Here is a 24,111-nt window from a genome sequence, read left to right as displayed (position 1 = left end):
ATTTATTTGTTTAAAACTGGCCACTGTTATTTATATTGCTTTATTGTTGTTTAAAAGAAACACTACGAACTGTTATGTTTGGCCAAAAAATCTTGAATAAAATATATATTTTTTTTAAAAAAGGATGGATGTGTTGACCGATTAATGGCTGGAGGATGGGGGCAGGTCATGTGATCAAACCTCCAGGAATACGTTTAATCAAAGTTGGCGAGGAGAGAATGTTGTGAATTTCTATCCTAAACTGACAGTGAGGTTTCTGTAAATTTACAGGATAATGGAAGTGGAGGTTGAACAGACTGGAAACGCAAACCAAACGTCACATTGCGATCTGACAGAGTCACTCGATTCACCAGAACCTGAATATCAGCAGCATCTGGGTGTGGAAGGTGAAAGGTTTGTCTGTTCTGTCTGTGAGGGAAGATTTCAGGTCTCAGTGTGACTGGAAAAGCCCCGAGATTCACAAACCCTGGTTAGACCAAACCTGGAGAACTGTGTTCACTTCTGGGCAACAAACCTGAGGAAGGATAGAATGGCCTCGGAGGGAGTGTAGCACAGATTTGCCTGAGTGATATCTGAATACCCTGTGGGTTAAATTACAAAACTAGATTACACAAGAGTCAGAGACATGGTGGCAGAAAGAAGGGCATTCGGCCCATTGAATCCATGCCAGCTCTCTGGAGCAATCCAGTCAGTCCCATTCTCCTGCTCTATCCCTTTATCCTCGCAGGGTTTTTCCCCTCAGATGTCTATCCAACTTCCTGTTGAAATCAAATCATTCATTGTGTCTATTTTTAAACTCCCTCATAGGAACAGGCCACTTGGCCCCTCGAGCCTGCTCAGCATTCAATAAGATTGCGGCTGATCTCATTCTAACCTTAACTCCACATTCCTGCCTACCCCTGATGACTTTCACCCCTTTGCTCATCAAGAATCTATCCAGCTCTGCCTTAAAAATATTCAAGGTCTCTGCTTCCACTGCCTTTTAAGGACGTGAGTTCCAAAGTCTTACAACCCTCGAGAATGAAAAATCCTCATCTCCAGCTGAAATGGGTGACCCCTCACTTTGCAACAGTGACACCCTCGTTCTAGATTCTCCCACAAGAGGAAACATCCTCTCCACATCCACTCTGTCAAAACCCCTCAGGATCTTATATCGTTCAATCCAGGTTTTACCCAAAACTTTAAATCTGGGTCCCGGCTGCTTGTACGATCAGTGAATGGAAACAGTTTCTTTGTCCACCCGATGGAAATCTGGCATAATCTTGTGTACCTGGATCAAATCTCCCCTCAACCTCCTTTGCTGGACCCATTCTGGTAAATCTCCTCTGCACCTTCTCAAGAACCTTCACATCCTTCCTGAAGAGTGGTGACCAGAGCTTTATAAAGATTCATAGAATAGAATTAGAACCATAGAATTCCTATAGTGCAGAAGGGGGCCATTCGAGTCTGCACTGATTCTCTGAAAGGGCACCCTGCCGAGGCCCACACCCCTGCCCTGTCCCTGTAGCCCCACCTAACCTGCACATCCCTGGACACTAAGGGGCAATTTATCAAGGCCAATCCACCTAACTTTCCTTTTGGACTGTTGGAGTAAACCTGAGCACCGGGTGGAAACCCACGCAGACACACGGAGAAAGTACAAACTCCACACAGACAATCACCAAGGCCGGAATTGAGCCCGGGTCCTTGGCGCTGTGAGGCAGCAGTGCCAATCACTGCCACCAGAAGCATAGTTTTGGTAACAATATTACTGTTGATGAAGCTCAAGATCGAATTTGCTTTGCCAACTACTCTCTTGATATGTCTTGTAGATATACAAAATCCCTCTTCACCTCTTTCTCCTCCCAAAGAGGCCAGTTGGGTTTTTATGACAATCCAGCAGTTTTCATGGTGTCTTTTCCCAGTGCCGGCCCCACAAATGACCAGATTCATTCAGCTCAATTTCACAACCTGCCTTTGTGTTTTTGTGGGTTCTCTCTCACTCCCTATTTTCTGTTTTAAATCCGTTTCACAGGGTGGTCGAAGGGGAGGCTTCAAAGTCCGGAAACTCAAACCAAACATCACATCAGGATCTGACAGAGTCCTCAATTTATCATTGCTGAATATCAACGGATTTTGAACATGGAAGGAAAAAGCATCATTCACAGTGGGGAGAAACCATACGCGTGTTGTGTGTGTGGACGAGGATTCAGTCAATCATCAGGCTTCATGAAACACCAATGCAGTCACACTGAGAACAAATCCTGGAAATGTGCGGACTGTGGGAAAGGATTCACTTCCCCATCCAAGCTGGAAACTCATCGACGCAGCCACACTGGAGAGAGACCTTTCATCTGTTCCAAGTGTGGGAAGGGATTCACTCAGTCATCCACTCTGTATAGACACCAGCAAATTCACAGTGGGGAGAGACTATTCATCTGTTCCAAGTGTGGGAAGGGATTCACTGACTCATCGGCTCTGCAGACACACCAGCGAATTCACACTGGGGAGAGACCATTCACCTGCTCCAAGTGTGGGAAGGGATTCACTCAGTCATCCAGTCTGTCCACACACCAGCGAGTTCACTCTAGGGGGAGACCATTCACCTGCTCAGAGTGTGGGAAAGAATTTACTAATTTGCCCAACCTGCTGAGACACCAACGAGTTCACACTGATGAGAGACCATTTCAATGTCCAGACTGCGGGAAGTGCTATAAAGGTTCTGGGGATCTGATGTGTCATCAACGTGTTCACACTGACGAGAGACCGTTTAGGTGCACTCACTGCGGGACTGGGTTCAGACACTCATCTAACCTCACTGTACATCAGCGAATTCACACTGGGGAGAGGCCATACACCTGCTCCAAGTGTGGGAAGGGATTCACTCAGTCATCCGACCTGCAGAAGCACCAGCGAGTTCACACTGGAGAGAGGCCATTCACCTGCTCCCAGTGTGGGAAGAGATTCACTCAGTCATCCCACCTGCAGAGTCACCAAATAGGCCATAAGTACTGATTGGATTTTGCTGTTACTCACATTCAGGACTGAACCATGTTCATTTGGGTCTCTTTCTGCTGATAACAAACTCCAGCCCATTTACAGGGGCTAATATTCTGGCTAAAAGTCAAAATAAATTAAGTCTGTGTGAAATACACAGTGTGTTGAAACGTTTTAATATCTCTGACACAAGTTAGTTCCTTTTGAAGTCCTCTCCCTCTCCCCTGTCTCTTCCATCCTCACCTCCACCTGTGAGGAGCTCATGGAACTTCTTTGTGACTGAGATTGAGTAAATCCGATCAGTTGCCTCTGTTGCTTCCCTCCTATTGGAGGGGAAATTCTGTGTTTTACAATGTATACCGAATTATAGAACAATACAGCACAGAACAGGCCCTTCGACCCTCGATGTTGTGCCGAGCTTTGTCCGATGCTTCCACATCCTTCCTATAATGAGGTGACCAGAACTGCACACAATACTCCAAATGTGGTCTCACCAGGGTCCTGTACAGTTGCAGCATAACCCCACGGCTCTTAAACTCAAGCCCCCTTCTTCACGGCTCTATCCACTTGAATGGCAATCTTCCGAGATCTGTGGACATGAACCCCAAGATCTCTCTCTTCCTCCACATTCCTCAGAACCCTGCCGTTGACCTTGTAACCCGCATTCAAATTTGTCCTACCAAAATGAATCACCTCGCACTTATCAGGGTTAAACTCCATCTGCCATTTTTCGGCCCAGCTCTGCATACTATCATTGTCTCTGCAGCCTACAACAGCCCTCCACCTCATCCACTACTCCACCAATCTTGGTGTCATCAGCAAATTTACTGACCCACCCTTCAGCCCCCTCCTCCAAGTCATTTATAAAAATCACAAATAGCAGAGGACCCAGCACTGATCCCTGTGGTACACCGGTGGTAACTGGTCTCCAGTCTGAAATTTTTCCATCCACCACCATCCTCTGTCTTCTATGTGATAGCCAGTTACTTATCCAATTGGCCAAATTTCCCTCTATCCCACACCTCCTTACTTTCTTTATGAGCCGACCATGGGGGAACCTTATCAAACGCCCTACTAAAACCCATGTATACGACATCAACTGCTCGACCTTCATCTACACACTTAGTTACCTCCTCAAAGAATTCAATCAAATTTGTGAGGCAAGACTCACGCTTCACAAATCTGTATTGACTATCCCGGATGAAGCTGCATCTTTCCAAATGGTCATTAATTCTATCCCTCGGGACCTTTTCCATTAACTTATCGACCACCTATAATTACCAGGGTCATTCCTATTCCCTTTTTTGAATCGAGGAACAACATTTGCCACTCTCCAGTCCTCTGGCACGATCCCCATGGACAATGAGGACCCAAAGATCAAAGCCAAAGGCTCTGCAATCTCATCCCTTGCCTCCCAAAGAATCTTTGGATATATCCCATCTGGCCCAGGGGACTTGTCGATCCTCAGGTTTTTCAAAATTGCTAATACATGTTCCCTCAGAACATCTACCTCCTCCATCCTACCCGCCTGTATCACACTCTCGTCCTCAAAAACATAGCCCCTCTCCTTGGTGAACACTGAAGAAAAGTATTCATTCAACGCCTCTCCTATCTCTTCTGACTCCATGCACAAGTTCCCACTACTGTCCTTGACTGCTAACCACTAGGCTACCGTGCTGCCCAGGTTAGATGTTTCATTACCATTTCTGTTTTAAAACCCCCAAAATCATGCCACATTGCCATGAAGATGGGCTGAGGTGGTTACACGGTTCTTTTGTTTAATTTATCTCAGTGCTTCTCACAGAAGAAATCTATCAGGGTATGAAGGGCAAGTTGTCTGAGGTACACTGGGAAACTACATTAAATAGCATGGTGGGAGACAGGCAATCACTTATATTTAAGGAATTATTACAGATTTACACGGGTATCGGTTAGCTCTTGTTGGCTGGTTCGTGCTGAGTGACATCAACATTACAGGTTAAATTCCCATACCGGCTGAGGTTAGCCATGGTCTGTGTCAGTATTTATGCTCCACATGATCCTCCACCCACCCCTCTACATCTCCCCCATCAGCATCTCCTTCTACTCTTTCTCCCTCATATATGTATATAGCTTTACGTTCAATGGATTCATGCTGTTCATCTCAACCACTCCCTGTGGTCGTGAGTTCCACATTCTCACCACTCGCTGGGTAAAGAGGTTTCTACTGAAATTCCTATTAGATTATTGAATCCCTTCATAACCTTAAAGATTCCATCAGGTCACCCATCAGTCTTCTCTTTTCCAGAAAAAAGCAGTCCCAGCCTTTCCTGAGTGTTAAATGTTCTCAGTTCTGTATATTATGAATCTTTGTTGCACCTTGTCCAGTGCCTCTATTTCCTTTTTCTAAATGGAGATCACCAATGTTGACAGTGCTCCCAGTGTAGTCTAACCCTGGTTCTAAACAAGTTGAATATTTCCTCCGTGCTTTTCAATTCTGTCCCTCTGGAATGCTAGCCTATATATGGGCCCCACACTTTAGGAAAGATGTGAAGTTCTTCGACAGGGTGTAGAGGACATTAACAATAATAATCTTTATTGTCACTAATATGCTTACATTAACAGTGCAATGAATGTTACTGTGAAAATCCCCTAGTCGCCACACTCCGGCGCCTGTTCAGGTCCATCGAGGGAGAATTCAAAATGTCCAATTCACCTAACCTGCACATTTTTCGGGACTTGTGGGGGGAAACTGGAGCACCCGGAGGAAACCCACCCAGTCACGGGTAGAACGTGCAGACTCCGCACAGGCAGTGACCCAAACCGGGAATCAAACCTGGGACCTGGTGATGTGAAGCATTAGTGCTAACCATTGTGCTAGAATGGCACCAGGGAGAAGGGACTCCAGTCAGTTGGAGTGACTGGAGCAGCTGAATTTCTCTCCTGAGATCACAGCATCTGGAGGGTGGGGAATGGGGCCATTCAGCCCTTTGGGTCCGTGTCGTCTCCCTGTGGAGGAAGTCAGTCTGTCCATTGCTCCGTTCTAGCCCCAAATCTGTGCAGGTTTATTTCTGTCAGTGTCTGTCCAATTTCCGATTGAAATGCTTCCGCCATCTCTGCATCTCCTACCCTCATAGGCAGTAGGTCCAAGGTTGTTACCAATCCCTTTACATGTACATAAGGCTCCTAGAGCACAGAGGAGTCTATTTGGCCCATTTTCCCCGTGCCAGCTCTCTGTACAGCGACCCATTTAATCCCAGAGTTCAACGATTTTGTTTTCTTTTTCAGAATGAATCAAATTATCTTTTGGAAGTTACAGTCCAATGAGATTCCAGCACCATTTATAGACAGTGTATTCCAAATCACAACAACTCGCTGTATTTTACTATAAATAATAATGCATTTGGTGCGTCTGGAGTTTCACAGAGTTTTCAAAATGGTGTCAATGTCCTGGTTATTACACAAAATTAAGACTCAATCTTAATTAATGATTCTGGTCAGGACACCAAGTGTAATGTATCCGAGTTTGCGAACAATTAGAACAAGTGTACATTTCTAGAAAACCTCTCACTACCACTGGACCTCCTAAGGTGTTTTCGAGCCAATGGAGTACTTTTGAAATATATTCACTGTTGTAATGTAGGAAACTGTAAGGACGGATGTGTGATCACATTTAGTTATAAAATTGTCATTTTCGTAGTGTATTCACTGTCATTTGTAACAAGGTCAAGGAAGCCCTTTTATCCCTCTAACATGTGGCTTCCTGCAGCCATTTCACCTTCTGTATCTTTTCTATATTAACTATGCATTGATTTTCTGTATTAACTATGCTATTCATAGCAAAAAAACAATAATTATAGTCATGATTATTCAGTAGTGAACATTGATTATCATAAGTGAATTGGTGTGTCAGGTATTATATTGCAAAGACTAGATCTTTATTTTTAAAAATAACACGATCAACCAAAATGTTTCCAGAAACTGCAGAGCTATCAGAATTTGTTTGAAAAAAATAAATTACTCAATAATTTTAGAAGTTACGAGATGTGGTGATAAGCCTGTATATAATATTACAAGGACTCAGCAGTGTGAACTCCCACCAGTAGGTGGCGTCCGGCATCAGTCAAGTGACATCCGGCTACCAGCAGAAGGTTGTAAGGCGTACACGAGGACAGTCGCACGTCAGAGTAGTTCCAAGAGTGTCTAATGTAACTCTGTGACAACTTGGTCTGTATAGCATTCTGATCATTACCTTACCACGTGTACATTAATAAATCATCATTCTGGCTAAGTCACCAGCAGTTCGGTAGAATCATTGCAAGACATGATCACAGAATACAACACGAGACAACTTATTCTGTCAAGAATATGTGGTATGTGGCCTCGGCAGTGGTGTAATGGTGTTGTTATAAAAAATTTTTTTTTAGAGTACCCAATTAATTTTTTCCAATTAACGGTCAATTTAGCGTGGCCAATCCACCTACCCTGCACATCTTTGGGTTGTGGGGCTAGGGCAGCACGGTGGCACAGTGGGTAGCACTGCTGACTCATGGCGCCGAGGTCCCAGGTTCGGTCCCGGCTCTGGGTCACTGTCCGTGTGGAGTTTGCACATTCTCCCCGTGTTTGCGTGGGTTTCGCCCCCACAACCCAAAGCTGAGCAGGGTAAGTGGATTGGACACGCTAAATTGCCCCTTAATTGGAAAAAAAATTGGGTACTCCAATTTTTTTTAAAACATCTTTGGGTTGTGGGGGCGAAACCCACGCAAACACGGGGAGAATGTACAAATTCCACACGGACAGTGACGCAGAGGTGGGATCGAACCTGGGACCTTGGTGCTGTGAAGCAGCAATGCTAATGACTAAGCCACTGTGCTGCCCTGTATTGTTACTGGGCGAGTAATCCAGAGAGCGAGGTTAATGCTCTGGGGATCTGGGATAGAATCTGCCTTTGACAGATGGTGAAATTGAAATTAATAAAAGTCGTGAATTAAACGTCTGATGAAAACATTGTCAATTGTTGTAAAAACCCATCTGGTTCACGAATGTCCTTCAGGAAATCTCTCCTTATGTGGCCTGGCCTACATGTGACTCCAGATCCACAGCAATGTTGTGGTTGATTTGTAAGTGCCCTCTGAAGTAGCCTCACAAGACACGCAGTTCAAGGGCAATTGGAATGAGCAGTAAATGCTGGCCCAGCCAGTGACTCCCACCTCTCATGAATGAATAATTTTTAAGAAGACTTTTCAATTTGAAGACGAGTAAGAAACTGTCTCTTTGATTGGATTTGATTTATTGTCACATGTACCGAGGTACAGTGAAAAGTATTGTTCTGTGTACAGTGGAGACAGATCGTTCCATACATGAAAAATCAAAGTGCGGATCTTGGCAGTTTGCTCAGTTCACAAAAGAATTTAATGGCTTTGTAGAAGCAGATTAAGATTTTAATCACCATCTGAAACATACCTAATGGTAATGTGCTCGTACAGACAGACACAAACGATACCGTAACTGAATTAGAGGAAATGGCAGAGATTTCACTGAACCATCTTTTTGAAAGATTCGGCCTTAATGATGGAGAAACAGGAAAAGCCACTCGGGGAGATGAGGAAATCCAGGCTCAGTGCGGATTTCCTGTCACCCCTCCTTTCTTATACATGAACGGGATTTAGGCTGCAGAATGTTTCACAGCAAAACACAGAGGGGTCAAATATAAGTAACACATAATTCTCAATTCTCTTCCATTTAACGATATTTGACTTTGTTCAAAAGCTGACTGTGGTCAAACTGAACAAAGATTCATGGGATTTCTGTCACCCAGTGAAACGCTTTCTTTTCTTGGTCAGTCGTGTTTGCAATTCAATGATGTATATTTCAGAGTTATTCAGAGTGAAGACTCGAGAGCTATTCAATTCAAAATGAAGTCACATAACAAACAAATCTCTTGATGTTCAACGTTGAATAACAAAACAAATTTTGAGTAAAATTGATGGAAATTTTCTTTCAGAAGATAAGAATGATGCATTAATGATTGAACAGAGAGCATTGTTCTGTTAGATATTTGCTGAACAAATGCTAAAGTTCAACACAAGTTTTATAGCTTATGGTCTGACAAGTTGAGACACCTGTTTTAAAGGAACAGCTGTCTTCATGTAATCAGTGACCTGGCCTCCCAGCCGAACCATTGAGAGTTGCAGCAAGACTGTGCAACTGAACGTTGCACAGGGTGATTGGGTACTGTGCTGCCAGCTGTTTCTGTAGCGTAGATGTTATCACATTCACCTGATGCACGAAAGGTGCCTGGTTCGAAACTGGCAGAAGCATTAAATGCTTCTCATTTATGATGTGGAGATGCTGATGTTGGACAGGGGTGGGCACAGTAACAAGTCTTACATCACCAGCTTAAAGTCCAACAGGTTTGTTTCGAATCACTAACTTTCGGAGTGCAGCTCCTTCCTCGGGTGAATGAAGGGCTGGGTTCCACAAACACATATATGGGCAATGTCAATGATGCAAGATGATTCTTTGAATGCGAGTCTATGCAGGTAATTAAATCTTTACAGGTCCAGACAGTGCGACTGGAGAGAGGGATAATCACAGGTTAAAGAGGTGTGAATTGTCTCAAGCCAGGACAGGTGTAGGATTTTGCAAGCCCAGGCCAGATGGTAGGGGGTGAGTTTAATGTGACATGAATCCAAGGTCCCTGTGGAGGCCGTACCCGTGTGCGGAACTTGGCCATAAGTTTCTGCTTGGCGATTCTGCGTTGTCGCGCGTCCTGAAGGCCGCCTTGCAGAACGCTTACCCGAAGATCAGAGTCTGAATGCTCTTGACTGCTGAAGTGTTCCCGACTGGAAGGGAACACTCCTGCCTGGCGATTGTTGCGCGTGGTCTGTTCATCCGTTGTCGCAGCGTCTGCATGGCCTTGCCCGTGTACCACGCCTCGGGACATCATTTCCTGCAGTGTATGAGGTAGACAATGTTGGCTGAGTCGCACGGGTATGTACCACGTACCTGGTGGGTGGTGTTCTCATGGTGTTACCCAGGTCGATGAACTGGCACGTCATGCAGATATTGCCATGGCAGGGTTGTGTGGTGCCGTGGTCGCTGTTCTTCTGAAGGTTGGGTAGTTTGCTGAGTAGTTTGGGGCTGTTTAGCACAGGGCTAAATCGTTGGTTTTGAAAGCAGACCAAGGCAGGCCAGCAGCACAGTTCAATTCCCATACCAGCCTCCCCGAACAGGCGCCGGAATGTGGCGACTAGGGGCTTTTCACAGTAACTTCATTTGAAGCCTACTTGTGACTAATGATTTGTGATTTTCATTTCAATTAATGGTCTGTTTGCGTTTGCGCAGTTGTTTGAAGGAAAATAGTGGGGGGGTGGGGATGGCCTTGTCATAATGTTTGTCTTCATCGATGACTTGTTGAAGGCTATGAAGAAAATGTAGTTTTTTCCCTCCAGGGAATTCATCAGGCGAATGAGGCTCCGGAGGTTCTTCCACAGACCCCAAGAGGCCTACAGCGAACTCAATGAGACAACCAATGAACCGGAATAGCAGACGGAGAGATCTGTGGGACTGGGAGATCCAGCCAGCAGGAAGGGCTGGAAAACCTCATCCATTGAAACAATCCGAACAGCTGATTCTGCTGCTCGTCTTCCACTAAACCACTCAGTAAAACTGCCTCGAAAGTCCTTTCTTTTCCAAATTCTGAACTCCTATCTTTCCCCGTTAAATTCCATTGTGCTCTCTCAGAGCTCATCTTGTCTTTGTGACTTACCCTTTGCTCCTTTGACCTGATTCACACTATACTGTTGAACATCCAACTTCCACAATCATAGGATTTACAGTGCAGAAGTAGGCCATTCGGCCCATCGAGTCTGCACTGGCCCATGAAAAGAGTACCCTACTCAAGCCCACACCGCCACCCTATCCCCGTAACCCCACTGGACACTGAGGGCAATTTAACATGGCCACTCCACCGAACCTGCACATCTTTGGACTGTGGGAGAAAACCGGAGCACCCAGAGGAAATCCACGCAGACACGGGGAGAATGTGCATACTCCGCACAGACAGTGACCCAAGCCGGGAATCGAACCTGGGACCCTGGAGCAACTTGCTAACCACTGTACTACCTTGCTGCCCCTGATTTATTGGATCCAAGTTCAAATACAAGCCACAATGAAGCATCTGCCGTGGTGGGGTTTGAACCTGCATTCTCAGAGAATTGTGCTGGGTCTTAGGATTACTCATCCAGTGACAATACCACTACACCATCACCTCCCCAGTCAAGCACTTTGCAGGGCTCCTGCGGGATATGAACCCGGGACCTCTCGCATTTTGGAAACCCCTAAGCGAAAATCATACCCCACTGTTTCGACGGTATCTCCATGGAGTCAGTGTCTTTGTCCATTTCCTCTTCAGACAATCAAGTGAAGCTTGGTCCTCACACAGAACACGTGTATGGTTTCTCCCATTAGTGAATAGTGTGGTATTTTTCACGCTGTAACTGGTTAAAGCTCTTTCCACAGTCAGTTCACTGGAACACACTCACTCGGGTGCGTGTGTGTCTCGGTGCTTTTCCAGTCTCACTGATGTTTGAAATATTTTCCCACAAACATTTTCATTCCACATTCATAGTCTGAGGATATTCAGGTCCTGATCAATTGAGTGACACTGTCAGATCTTAATGTGATATTTGGTTTGTGTTTCATGTCTGAAAACGCTTTCCTGATGCCATGTAAACGGAGTTTACAAAGAAACATTATCAGCACAGGATAGAAATTCAGAACAATTAATTCCAGTTTCTGGGGAACATATTTTTCTCTCTTCTGTCCCCAAAGCTGTAAATCCCCGTCCCACATACTCTCCCTCCTCCCTGGGGCTGAAATTCAAATAAAGTATGAGATCATTATTTCTGTATCCTGTTACCAAATTTATATAATTAGAGATAAGAATATGCTTTATAAGTACTTGTGACAGACATTAATCTGAATCACCCTGACTGAGCAGACAGAATAACGGATGTTAACTTTGTGTCCAGAACTGACTGTGGTGATTTGATGAGCAATCGCAAAGGTCGTTTCTCCAAATCTTCCAGGGTTTCCTTCGTTCTTCCTCTCCCTCTCGAACTAAGTTATACCGGATATCAGACTTAGGGCCCATTCTGGTTCTCTTCCTGCTGACTAAATAACTTCAATCAAATATGGAGAAGACTGAATCCACTGTTCAGTCCCTGCTCCAATCTCCATTCCTGACATACCGACTCTATCCCTCTCCCTGGCAACAGTCTGAGACTTAGCCAGTCTCTTTGAAAACTTGGTTTCATACTTGATCCAATATGAGCTTCTGACCTCATAGAATTTACAGTGCAGAAGGAGGCCATTCGGCCCATCGAGTCTGCACCAGCCCTTGGAAAGAGCACCTTCGCTAAGCCCACACCTCCACCTTTACCCGTAACCCCCCCTAACCTTTTTAGATACGAAGGCAATTTACCATCGTCACCTCCCGATTCGACAATTCCATTACACACCTGGCTGCTCTCCCACATTCTACCATTCGAGGTTTGCTAGTGTCACACGGGAGGGTTTAAACTAGTATGGCAGGGGGCTGGGCACGGGAGCAATAGGTCAGAAGGTGAGAGCATTGAGGGAGAACTAGGGAATAGGGACAGTGGGGCTCTGAGGCAGAGCAGACAGGGAGAAGTTGCTGAACACAGCGGGTCTGGTGGCCTGAAGTGCATATGTTTTAATGCAAGAAGTATTACGGGTAAGGCAGATGAACTTAGAGCTTGGATTAGTACTTGGAACTATGATGTTGTTGCCATTACAGAGACCTGGTTGAGGGAAGGGCAGGATTGGCAGCTAAACGTTCCAGGATTTAGATGTTTCAGGCGGGATAGAGGGGGATGTAAAAGGGGTGGCGGAGTTGCGCTACTGGTTAGGGAGAATATCACAGCTGTACTGCGGGAGGACACCTCAGAGGGCAGTGAGGCTATATGGGTAGAGATCAGGAATAAGAAGGGTGCAGTCACAATGTTGGGGGTTTACTACAGGCCTCCCAACAGCCAGCGGGAGATAGAGGAGCAGATAGGTAGACAGATTTTGGAAAAGAGTAAAAACAACAGGGTTGTGGTGATGGGAGACTTCAACTTCCCCAATATTGACTGGGACTCACTTAGTGCCAGGGGCTTAGACGGGGCGGAGTTTGTAAGGAGCATCCAGGAGGGCTTCTTAAAACAATATGTAGACAGTCCAACTAGGGAAGGGGCGGTACTGGACCTGGTATTGGGGAATCAGCCCGGCCAGGTGGTAGATGTTTCAGTAGGGGAGCATTTCGGGAACAGTGACCACAATTCAATAAGTTTTAAAGTGCTGGTGGACAAGGATAAGAGTGGTCCTAGGATAAATGTGCTAAATTGGGGGAAGGCTAATTATAACAATATTAGGCGGGAACTGAAGAACATAGATTGGGGGCGGATATTTGAGGGCAAATCAACATCTGACATGTGGGAGGCTTTCAAGTGTCAGTTGAAAGGAATTCAGGACCGGCATGTTCCTGTGAGGAAGAAGGATAAATACGGCAATTTTCGGGAACCTTGGATAACGAGAGATATTGTAGGCCTCGTCAAAAAGAAAAAGGAGGCATTTGTCAGGGCTAAAAGGCTGGGTACAGACTAAGCCTGTGTGGAATATAAGGAAAGTAGGAAGGAAATTAAGCAAGGAGTCAGGAGGGCTAGAAGGGGTCACGAAAAGTCATTGGCAAATAGGGTTAAGGAAAATCCCAAGGCTTTTTACATAAACATAAAAAGCAAGAGGGTAGCCAGGGAAAGGGTTGGCCCACTGAAGGATAGGCAAGGGAATCTATGTGTGGAGCCAGAGGAAATGGGCGAGGTACTAAATGAATACTTTGCATCAGTATTCACCAAAAAGAAGAAATTGGTAGATGTTGAGTCTAGAGAAGGGTGTGTAGATAGCCTGGGTCACATTGAGATCCAAAAAGACGAGGTGTTGGGTGTCTTAAAAAATATTAAGGTAGATAAGTCCCCAGGGCCTGATGGGATCTACCCCAGAATACTGAAGGAGGCTGGAGAGGAAATTGCTGAGGCCTTGACAGAAATCTTTGGATCCTCACTGTCTTCAGGTGATGGCCCGGAGGACTGGAGAATAGCCAATGTTGTTCCTCTGTTTAAGAAGGGTAGCAAGGATAATCCAGGGAACTACAGGCCGGTGAGCCTTACTTCAGTGGTAGGGAAATTACTGGAGAGAATTCTTTGAGACAGGATCTACTCCCATTTGGAAGCAAATGGACGTATTAGTGAGAGGCAGCATGGTTTTGTGAAGGGGAGGTCGTGTCTCATTAACTTGATAGAGTTTTTCGAGGAGGTCACTAAGATGATTGATGCAGGTAGGGCAGTGGATGTTGTCTATATGGACTTCAGTAAGGCCTTTGACAAGGTCCCTCATGGTATACTAGTACAAAAGGTGAAGTCACACGGGATCAGGGGTGAGCTGGCAAGGTGGATACAGAACTGGCTAGGTCATAGAAGGCAGAGAGTAGCAATGGAAGGATGCTTTTCTAATTGGAGGACTGTGACCAGTGGTGTTCCGCAGGGATCAGTGCTGGGACCTTTGCTCTTTGTAGTATAAATGATTTGGAGGAAAATGTAACTGGTCTGATTAGTAAATTTGCAGACGACACAAAGATTGGTGGAATTGCGGATAGCGATGAGGACTGTCAGAGGATACAGCAGGATTTAGATTGTTTGGAGACTTGGGCGGAGAGATGGCAGATGGAGTTTAATCCGGACAAATGTGAGGTAATGCATTTTGGAAGGTCTAATGCAGGTAGGGAATATACAGTGAATGGTAGAACCCTCAAGAGTATTGAAAATCAAAGAGATCTAGGAGTACAGGTCCACAGGTCACTGAAAGGGGCAACACAGGTGGAGAAGGTAGTCAAGAAGGCATACGGCATGCTTGCCTTCATTGGCCGGGGCACTGAGTATAAGAATTGGCAAGTTATGTTGCAGCTGTATAGAACCTTAGTTAGGCCACACTTGGAGTATAAGTGTTCAATTCTGGTCGCCACACTACCAGAAGGATGTGGAGACTTTAGAGGGTACAGAAGAGATTTACCAGAATGTTGTCTGGTATGGAGGGCATTAGCTATGAGGAGCGGTTGAATAAACTCGGTTTGTTCTCACTGGAACGAAGGAGGTTGAGGGGCGACCTGATAGAGGTCTACAAAATTATGAGGGGCATAGACAGAGTGGATAGTCAGAGGCTTTTCCCCGGGGTAGAGGGGTCAATTACTAGGGGGCATAGGTTTAAGGTGAGAGGGGCAAGGTTTAGAGTTGATGTACGAGGCAAGCTTTTTACGCAGAGGGTAGTGGGTGCCTGGAACTCACTACCGGAGGAGGTGGTGGAAGCAGGGACGATAGTGACATTTAAGGGGCATCTTGACAAATACATGAATAGGATGGGAATAGAGGGATACAGACCCAGGAAGTGTAGAAGATTGTAGTTTAGTCGGACAGCATGGTCGGCACGGGCTTGGAGGGCCGGTTCCTGTGCTGTACATTTCTTTGTTCTTTGTTCTACCTCTTAAACTTAAAGCCATCCAAAAGTCTGCTCCCCATGTCTTAATTCACAGCAAGTTCCTTTCCCCTATGACCCCTATTCTCTGAGACTTGCATTCGCTCCCAGTCAATTCTCACCCTTGTTTTCAAATCCCTCCATGGCCTCGTTTTTCCCTGTGTCTGTATCTCCTCCAGCCCCACAACCCCCTGAGATATCTGCACAGCTCTGATCCTGGACTCTTGTACGCCCCCGATTCCATTTACTCCGCCATGGTTTTAAGTTCCCTCGGCTCCAAGCACTGAATTCCCTCCCTAAACCTCCCCGTCTCCACCTCACTCACCTCCTTTCAGACTCTTTAAAACTCACCTCTTTGACCAAGTTTTTGGTCACCTGCCCTAATATCTCCTTTTGTGTCTGGGTGTCTCACTTTGTTTTATAATGTTCCTGTGAAGTTGACTGGGATGATTTATGATGTTAAAGGTGTTATAAAAATAGAAGTTGTTGTTGTTGTTGACTGTAACCCTGACCTCCTGCTTTACAAAATCCCATTGGTTTCGCAACAAACTCTCTCTCTGATGTTTTGCCCCCTGCGGGTTTGCAGCCTCTATAAAGACAGCGGCCGGTAACTCAGGCCTGTCACCGGGAACAGGCCGCAGCTGTCCCCCCCCCCCCCCTCCTCGATGCAAACCCGGGCTCGGAAACTTCTTATTGGGGTTTGGAGCCTCCACCGGGTTTCAGTGAAACCTCCCGGCTGAGTCCAGCATCGGCATTGCGCATGCTCCAGCTCACAATGCCCTGTGAATGATTGACGGCAGCTCTGGACCAATAGGAAGAGAGAGACGTGACTGGACCACCAAGCGAAGCAGCTGGTCCTCCAACCAATCGGAGTGAATGAGGGGCGGGGCTGAGCCCCGGTCTCCCACGTCAGCTGGAGCATGCGCAGTGCCGATAACAGTTCAGGATTCAGGAGGTTGGATGGAAATAATCTGCCGATTTGACCCTGCTCGGTGAGTCATGAAGGATGGATAGAGCCGGTGGATGGGTCGGGAGGCTTCATAAACACTCCGGGTAGGCCGAAAGCCCCGAATGTTAAGCTCGGATACGGCAGTTAAACCGGCGAACGCTGCTCGGGCTTTTCCCCGAGACAGGCCCGAGTGGACGAAGTGTGCGGCTGAGCGCATGCGTAGTGAGTGAGAGCCCCGGGCTTTGCTCCACCTCCCGTTCACCCTGATTCCCCTGAGCTGGAGCAAACCCTTCAGAATCATCCTACAGATAGAAGTCTTACAATACCAGGCTAAAGTCCAACAGGTTTGTTTCACTGCTCCTTCCTCAGGTCAAAGCTTTGACAGAGTCATTGGACTCGAAACGTTAGCTCTTTTCTCTCCCTAGAGACACTGCCAGACCTGTTGAGATTTTCCAACATTTTCTCTTTCGATTCAGGATAGATATTCACAACACATAGTGCTCGTTTCAATGAATATTCCTTCCTTTCGCATCCCAAAACCTGTATATCTCCATCTCACACACACTCCCTCCATTCTCTCTGCTGTGTCTAATATACACCGTCCCAATTCTTCTGAATGACAATTCATGCTGATCCATGTTCACTAATTCCTGTGCAGGGCAAATAGGCCTGAAAAGGATTATATAGGCTGCTCACCATGTACACGTATATATTACTGGATTAAAAATGTGTGTAATATACACTGCATCACTCGATGAGGTGATGGCATATTGGTAATGTCACATGACTAGTAACCCAGGCCCTGAGTAATTCTCTGGGGATTGGGATACGAATCCCACTCTGGCAGATGGTGACATCTCAATTAAATAAAAATCTGGTGAGGCGTATGTTGGGACGTATCCCGGACCTGGAGGCGGGAAAGTTGGTAATGGGGGGAGACTTCAATACGGTGCTTGATCCAGGGCTGGACCGGTCGAGGTCCAGGACCGGGAGGAGGCCGGCAGCGGCCAGGGTGCTCAAGGACTTCATGGAGCAGATGGGAGGGGTAGACCCCTGGAGATTTAGTAGGCCTAGGAGTAAGGAGTTCTCATTTTTCTCCCATGTTCACAAAGTATACTCACGGATAGATTTTTTTGTCTTGGGAAGGGCACTGATTCCGAAGGTGACAGGGATGGAATATACGGCTATAGCCATTTCGGACCACGCTCCACATTGGGTAGACCTGGAGGTAGGAGAGGAAAAATAACAGCACCCACTCTGGAGAATGGATATGGGCTTATTGGCGGATGAGGGGTATGTTTAAGGGTGAGGGGGTGCATCGAAAGGTACTTGGAGCTTAATGACAATGGAGAGGTTCAGATGGGAGTGGTCTGGGAGGCGTTGAAGGCGGTGGTTAGAGGGGAACGGATATCCATAAGGGCACATAATGGGAAGCAAGAGGGTAAAGAAAGGGAGCGATTGCTGGAAGAACTTTTGAGGGTGGACAGGCAATATGCGGAGGCACCGGAGGAGGGACTGTACAGGGAAAGACAAAGGCTACATGTGGAATTTGACCTGCTGACCACGGGTAAGGCAGAGGCACAGTGGAGGAGGGCACAGGGTGTGCAGTATGAGTATGGAGAGAAGGCGAGTCGGCTACTGGCCCACCAATTGAGGAAGAGGGGAGCAGCGAGGGAGATAGGTGGGTGAGAGATGAGGAGGGAGAGATGGAACGGGGAGCGGAGAGAGTGAACGGGGTGTTCAAGGCATTTTATGAGAGGTTATATAAGGCTCAGCCCCCGGAAGGGAAGGAGGGAATGATGTGTTTCTTGGATCAGCTGGAATTCCCTAAGGTGGGGGAGCAGGAGAGGGCGGGACTGGGAGCACAGATTGAGATGGAGGAGGTGGTAAAAGGGATTGGGAGCATGCAGGCGGGGAAGGCCCCGGGACCGGACGGATTCCCGGTGGAATTTTATAGTATATGGACTTACTGGCCCCGCTTTTGACGAGAACCTTTAATGAGGCTAGGGAAAGGGGGCAGCTGCCCCCGACTATGTCGGAGGCAACGATATCGCTCCTTTTGAAGAAGGAAAAAGACCCGCAGCAGTGTGGGTCCTACAGGCCCATTTCCCTTTTAAATGTAGATGCTAAGCTCCTGGCCAAGGTGATGGCGACGAGGATAGAGGACTGTGTCCCAGGGGTGGTCCACGAGGATCAAACTGGGTTCGTTAAGGGGAGACAGCTGAACACGAACATACGGAGGTTGCTAGGGGTAATGATGATGCCCCCACCAGAGGGGGAGGCAGAGATAGTGGTGGTGATGGACGCCGAGAAAGCATTCGACAGAGTGGAGTGGGATTATCTGTGGGAGGTGCTGAGGAGATTTGGTTTTGGAGAAGGGTATATCGGATGGGTACAGCTGCTGTATAGGGCCCCGGTGGCGAGCGTGGTCACGAACAGACAGAGGTCTGATTACCTCCGTCTTCATAGAGGTACGAGGCAGGGGTGTCTCCTGTCTCCGTTACTGTTTGCATTGGCGATTGAGCCCCTGGCCATAGCACTGAGGGGCTCCAGGAAGTGGAGGGGAGTACTCGGGAGGAGAAGAACACCGGGTATCTTTGTATGCAGATGATTTATTGCTGTATGTTGCGGACCCAGTGGAGGGGATGCCTGAGATAATGCAGACACTCGGGGAGTTTGGGGAATTTTCGGGGTACAAATTGAATATGGGTAAGAGTGAGTTGTTTGTGGTGCATCCGGGGGAGCAGAGCAGGGGAATAGATGACTTACCGCTGAGGAAGGTAACAAGAGATTTCCGGTACTTGGGGATTCAGATATCCAGGAGTTGGGGGACCCTACATAGGCTTAATTTAACAAGATTGGTGGAACAGATGGAGGAGGATTTTAAGAGATGGGACATGGTGCCCCTGTCACTGGTGGGTAGGGTGCAGGCGGTCAAAATGGTAGTCCTCCCGAGATTCCTCTTTGTGTTTCAGTGCCTTGCGGTGATGGTCACAAAGGCTTTTTTCAAGAGAATTGAGAAAAGTGTCATGAGTTTTGTGTGGGCCGGAAAGACCCCGAGAGTGAGGAGGGGGTTCTTGCAGCGTAGCAGGGATAGGGGGGGCTGGCACTACCGAGCCTAAGTGAATACCACTGGGCCGCCAATATCTCAATGGTGTGTAAGTGGATGGGAGAAGGGGAGGGAGCGGCGTGGAAGAGATTGGAGATGGCGTCCTGCAAGGGAACCAGCCTACAAGCAATGGTGACGGCGCCGTTGCCGTTCTCCCCGAAGAAATACACCACAAGCCCAGTGGTGGTGACCAGACTAAAAATTTGGGGGCAGTGGAGACGACATAGGGGAAGGACGGGAGCCTCGGTGCGGTCCCCGATAAGAAATAACCATAGGTTTGTCCCGGGGAGAATGGATGGGGGATTTGGAGCATGGCAGAGAGCTGGGGTTGTGCAACTGAGAGATCTGTTCGTAGACGGGACGTTTGCGAGTCTGGGAGCGCTGACGGAAAAATATGGGTTGCCCCAAGGGAATGAATTTTGAGACATGCAACTGAGGGCTTTTGCGAGGCAGCAGGTGAGGGAATTCCCGCAGCTCCCGATGCAGGAGATTCAGGATAGAGTGATCTCAGGGACATGGGTGGGGGATGGTAGGGTGTCGGATATATACAGGGAAATGAGGGACGAGGGGGAGATCATGGTGGATGAGCTGAAGGGGAAATGGGAAGAAGAGCTGGGGGAAGAGATTGAGGAGGGGCTATGGGCTGATGCCCTACGTAGGGTAAACTCGTCGTCCTCGTGCGCCAGGCTAAGCCTGATACAATTCAAGGTTTTACACCGGGCGCATATGACCGGAGCAAGGCTCAGTAAATTTTTCGGGGTAGAGGATAGGTGTGGGAGATGCTCGAGAAGCCCAGCAAACCACACCCACATGTTTTGGTCATGTCCGGCACTGCAGGGGTTCTGGGTGGGGGTGGCAAAGGTGCTTTCGAAGGCGGTGGGGATCCGGGTCGAGCCAGGCTGGGGGTTGGCTATATTTGGGGTTGCAGAAGAGCCAGGAGTGCAGGAGGCGAAAGAGGCTGATGTCTTGGCCTTTGCGTCCCTAGTAGCCCGGCGAAGGATATTGCTTATGTGGAAGGAAGCCAAACCCCCGGGCGTGGAGACCTGGATAAATGACATGGCAGGGTTTATAAAACTAGAACGGATAAACGCACTAAGGGGTTCGGCTCAAGGGTTCACCAGGCGGTGGCAACCGTTCATTGACTACCTCGCAGAACGATAAAGGAAATGGGAAGGTAACAGCAGCAACCCGGGGGGGGAAGAGGGCCCGGGCGTGTCCTCAGGGATGCTTGTGTATAGATATTTGTACCAGGTTATGTATATTGGATTGCTTGATTTTATTTTTGGAGAGTTATTGTTTTTGATATGGCAGTTGCCATTTAGTTTATATATTATTTATTTATTTGTTAAAACGGCCACTGTTATTTATACTGTTTTATTGTTGTAAAAAGGAAAACCTTTGTATTGTTTTTGGCCAAAAACATTTTGAATAAAATACATTTTTTTTAAATAAAAATCTGGAATTAGAAGTCTAATGGTGACCATGAAAACATTGTCAATTGTTGTAAAAACCCATCTGGTTCACTGATGTCCTTTAGAGAAGGAAATCTGCCCTCCTTACACGCTCCAACACATATGTTGTGTTGCCCTATTATGTATTTTCTTTTATTCCCTTTTCTTCTCGTACTTAACGATCTGTTGAGCTGCTCGCAGAAAAATACTTTTCACTGTACCTCGGTACACGTGACAATAAACAAATCCAATCCAATCCAATCTAGCTGACGTGACTTGCATAGAAAATAGAAGCAGCAGTAGGCCATTCGGCCCTTCGAGCCTGCTGCGCCATTCATTATGATCATGGCTGATAATCAAGTTCAATACCCGTTCCCCCCCCCCATCTCATAGAATTCTGTGCAGAAGGTGGCCATTCGGCCTATCAAATCTGCACCGACCCTCTGAAAGATTACCCTGCCCTTGTCCATTGCACACTGAAGGGCAATTTACCATGGCCAGTCCACTTAACCTGCACATCTTTGGACTGTGGAAGGAAACCGGAGCACCTGGCGGAAACCCACGCAGACACGGGGAGAAATTGAACCCGAGTCCCTGGCACTGTGAGGCAGCAGTGGTAACCACTGCACCACGCTAACAGTCGACTCTGGTGGGATTTGATCCCACAATCTTTGAATCCCTTACTTGCCATTAAGTAGAAGTCCAACACACTATCCATTGCACCACAGAGTCGTACATATCCTTTAATCCCTTTAGCCCCAAGAGCTGTATCTAACTCCTTCAAATTGCACAATGTTTTGTCCTCAACGATTCTCTGTGGTAATGAATTCCACAGGCTCATCACTCTCTGGGTGATAAAATTTCTCCTCACCTCAGTCTGAAAAGTTTTACCCCTTATCCTCAAACTATGACCCCCTAGTTCTGGACTCCCCACCATTGGGAACATTCTTTATGAATCTACTCTGTCCACTCCTGTTAGAATTTTGTACATTTCTATGAGATCCTCCCATTTTAAAAAAAGATAGAGAAGCAGAATTGTGCCATTCAGCCCATCGACTTTGCTCTGCCATTCGATCCTGGCTGATATGTTTCTCATCCCCATTCTCCTGCCTTCTCCCCATAACACCTGAGCCCCTTATTAATCAAGAACCTAGATATCTCTGTCTTAAAAGACTCAGACTGGCATGGCCTGGTGGCACGTGGCCATCAATTAATTTCCTTTCCCCCGAGAAAAATCAAGGACTTGACACAGTGTTTGAAACAAAGCTGATTTATTTCACAAACAACAAGATATTAAACTCTAGTCCAGCTCAGTGACAGAGATTCGAAATAAACCCCAATTGTCAGAATGAAGATGGTTCAGTTCTGGGTGTGATTAACAGTGACAGTATCAGCAGAATCAACACTTCTAAGATGAACAGAGGGTAAATATAAATTCCTTCCGTTGGTTTGACAGTTCAGGAATCGTCAGTGGCATCTTATGATGTGGAGAAATTAGCTCAACAATCCTATGAACTAAAATTTAGTCTGGCCTGGTGTCACCAAGCTGAAATCCAGTCTTTCTCTGACATTATTATTAATGCCATAACTGACAGGTTAAAAGTGAAAAAGTCAACTGTTTAGCATTACGTGGAAGAGACAAGTTTGTAGATGTTCTACAGTGTTACAGACTGGCTCGTTGGATCTTATTCTGTCCCATTTTACATTCAGCGAACAGTAAAATGACTAAAATACTGCAACATGCAGGCATTTGGGGACAACGGTGAGTTTGCTTCTCAGATTAGTTAAAGCCTCTATATTGTAAAATGGATCTACAAGGACTGGAGAAGATGCAGAAAAAGATATTTGAATTATGCCTGAACTGGCAGGTTACACCCAGCAAGAAAGATTGGACAGGATGTAAACCTTTTCTCTGGAAAAGGGAATGAAGGATGACCTGATCCTGTAAGATTATGAACAGGTTTGATATGATAGACAAGTGGAAGATGTTTCCACTGGATAAGAATAAATATGAGTTAGTCATTAATTAATCTAATGTGCAGTTCAGGAGCAGTTCAGAGGGAGATCACCCACACACTTCATGTGTCCAAAAGGATTTCCTCAGTTTTCCCATTGGTCAACACTCCAACTTTAAAAGCCCAGGCCATTTGATCCAATTTCAGCACATTATTGGCGAGGAGTAGTTTAACTGTTCTGTCCAGGGGGACAAAAATCACTGTTCACCTTAACCTGCTCAGACCCCAACACGTTAACAATTCACTGTCTGTGTTTGGTCTGTTGTCAATCACACCCAGGACAGACTGTGGTGGATGGGCCTGTACTCCTCAGTTGCTGTATTAATTTATTTAATACATTTGTTCCCTTGGCCCAACGGTACCAATTGTAATCAGTTGGCAAATCATAATTTGAATCAACAATATCGATTTCAATGGCAGAATTATTACCCATCATGCGTTGTTGCTCTATCCACATCACAGAACTTCCGCGCAGATGCGCAGAGTCCGACTGTGACTGGTGCATGCGCAGTTCAGGTTGTCGCTGACGGTGCGAGGAGCGGGAAAGAAACAATCGAGCGACTTTCAGGATTGGAGCCGGTGGGTGGCTGGGGAGCAATAGAAGCTGCGGAGTGAGCCGGGAGGCTTCATAAATACCCCGTGGAGGCTTCAACTCCCGAGGAAAATGTTAACGGTCCCGTCTTAAACAGCACCAAACAGAATGAGAGCTGAGCGGTGACAGGCCCGGGTTACCGGCCGCCATCTTTACAGAGGACAAGGTGCCGCTGGGCGCATGCGCTGCGAGCCTGGACCGGATGCCAACTCTCCCGGATTGACTGACTGGAGTCTCCAGGATTTTATTTGAATTATTTGTGGGAGTCACTGGCTGGGCCAACATTTATTGCCCATCTCTAATTTTGCTTGAACTGAGTGGCTTGCTCGGCCATCTCGGAGGGCATTTAAAGAGTCAACCACATTGCTGTGGTTTGGAATCGTGTCGGCCAGACCAGGTAAGGGTGGCAGATTTTCTTTTCTATTCATTCACAGGATGTGGGTGTCGCTGGC

At 46.7% G+C, this 24,111-nt stretch overlaps 2 protein-coding genes across 2 annotated transcripts in view; both read left to right on the top strand.

Moving 5' to 3' along the window:
- Nucleotides 1-374: 374 nt before the first annotated feature.
- The window catches only part of LOC140421752 (uncharacterized), a 51,192-nt gene continuing 27,455 nt past the window's right edge, over nt 375-24,111 (top strand). Inside the window, exon 1 of the mRNA XM_072506604.1 lies at nt 375-386. The gene's annotated coding sequence lies outside the window, so the exon portion shown is untranslated. The remainder of the gene's footprint in view (nt 387-24,111) is intronic.
- LOC140417898 (uncharacterized) overlaps nt 16,441-24,111 on the top strand; it is a 43,617-nt gene continuing 35,946 nt past the window's right edge. The window contains exon 1 of the mRNA XM_072501329.1: nt 16,441-16,535. The gene's annotated coding sequence lies outside the window, so the exon portion shown is untranslated. The remainder of the gene's footprint in view (nt 16,536-24,111) is intronic.

Source organism: Scyliorhinus torazame, chromosome 5, assembly GCF_047496885.1.
Source record: "Scyliorhinus torazame isolate Kashiwa2021f chromosome 5, sScyTor2.1, whole genome shotgun sequence".
Taxonomy (NCBI): Eukaryota; Metazoa; Chordata; class Chondrichthyes; order Carcharhiniformes; family Scyliorhinidae; genus Scyliorhinus; species Scyliorhinus torazame.
This window is presented reverse-complemented; position numbering and strand designations above follow the sequence as displayed.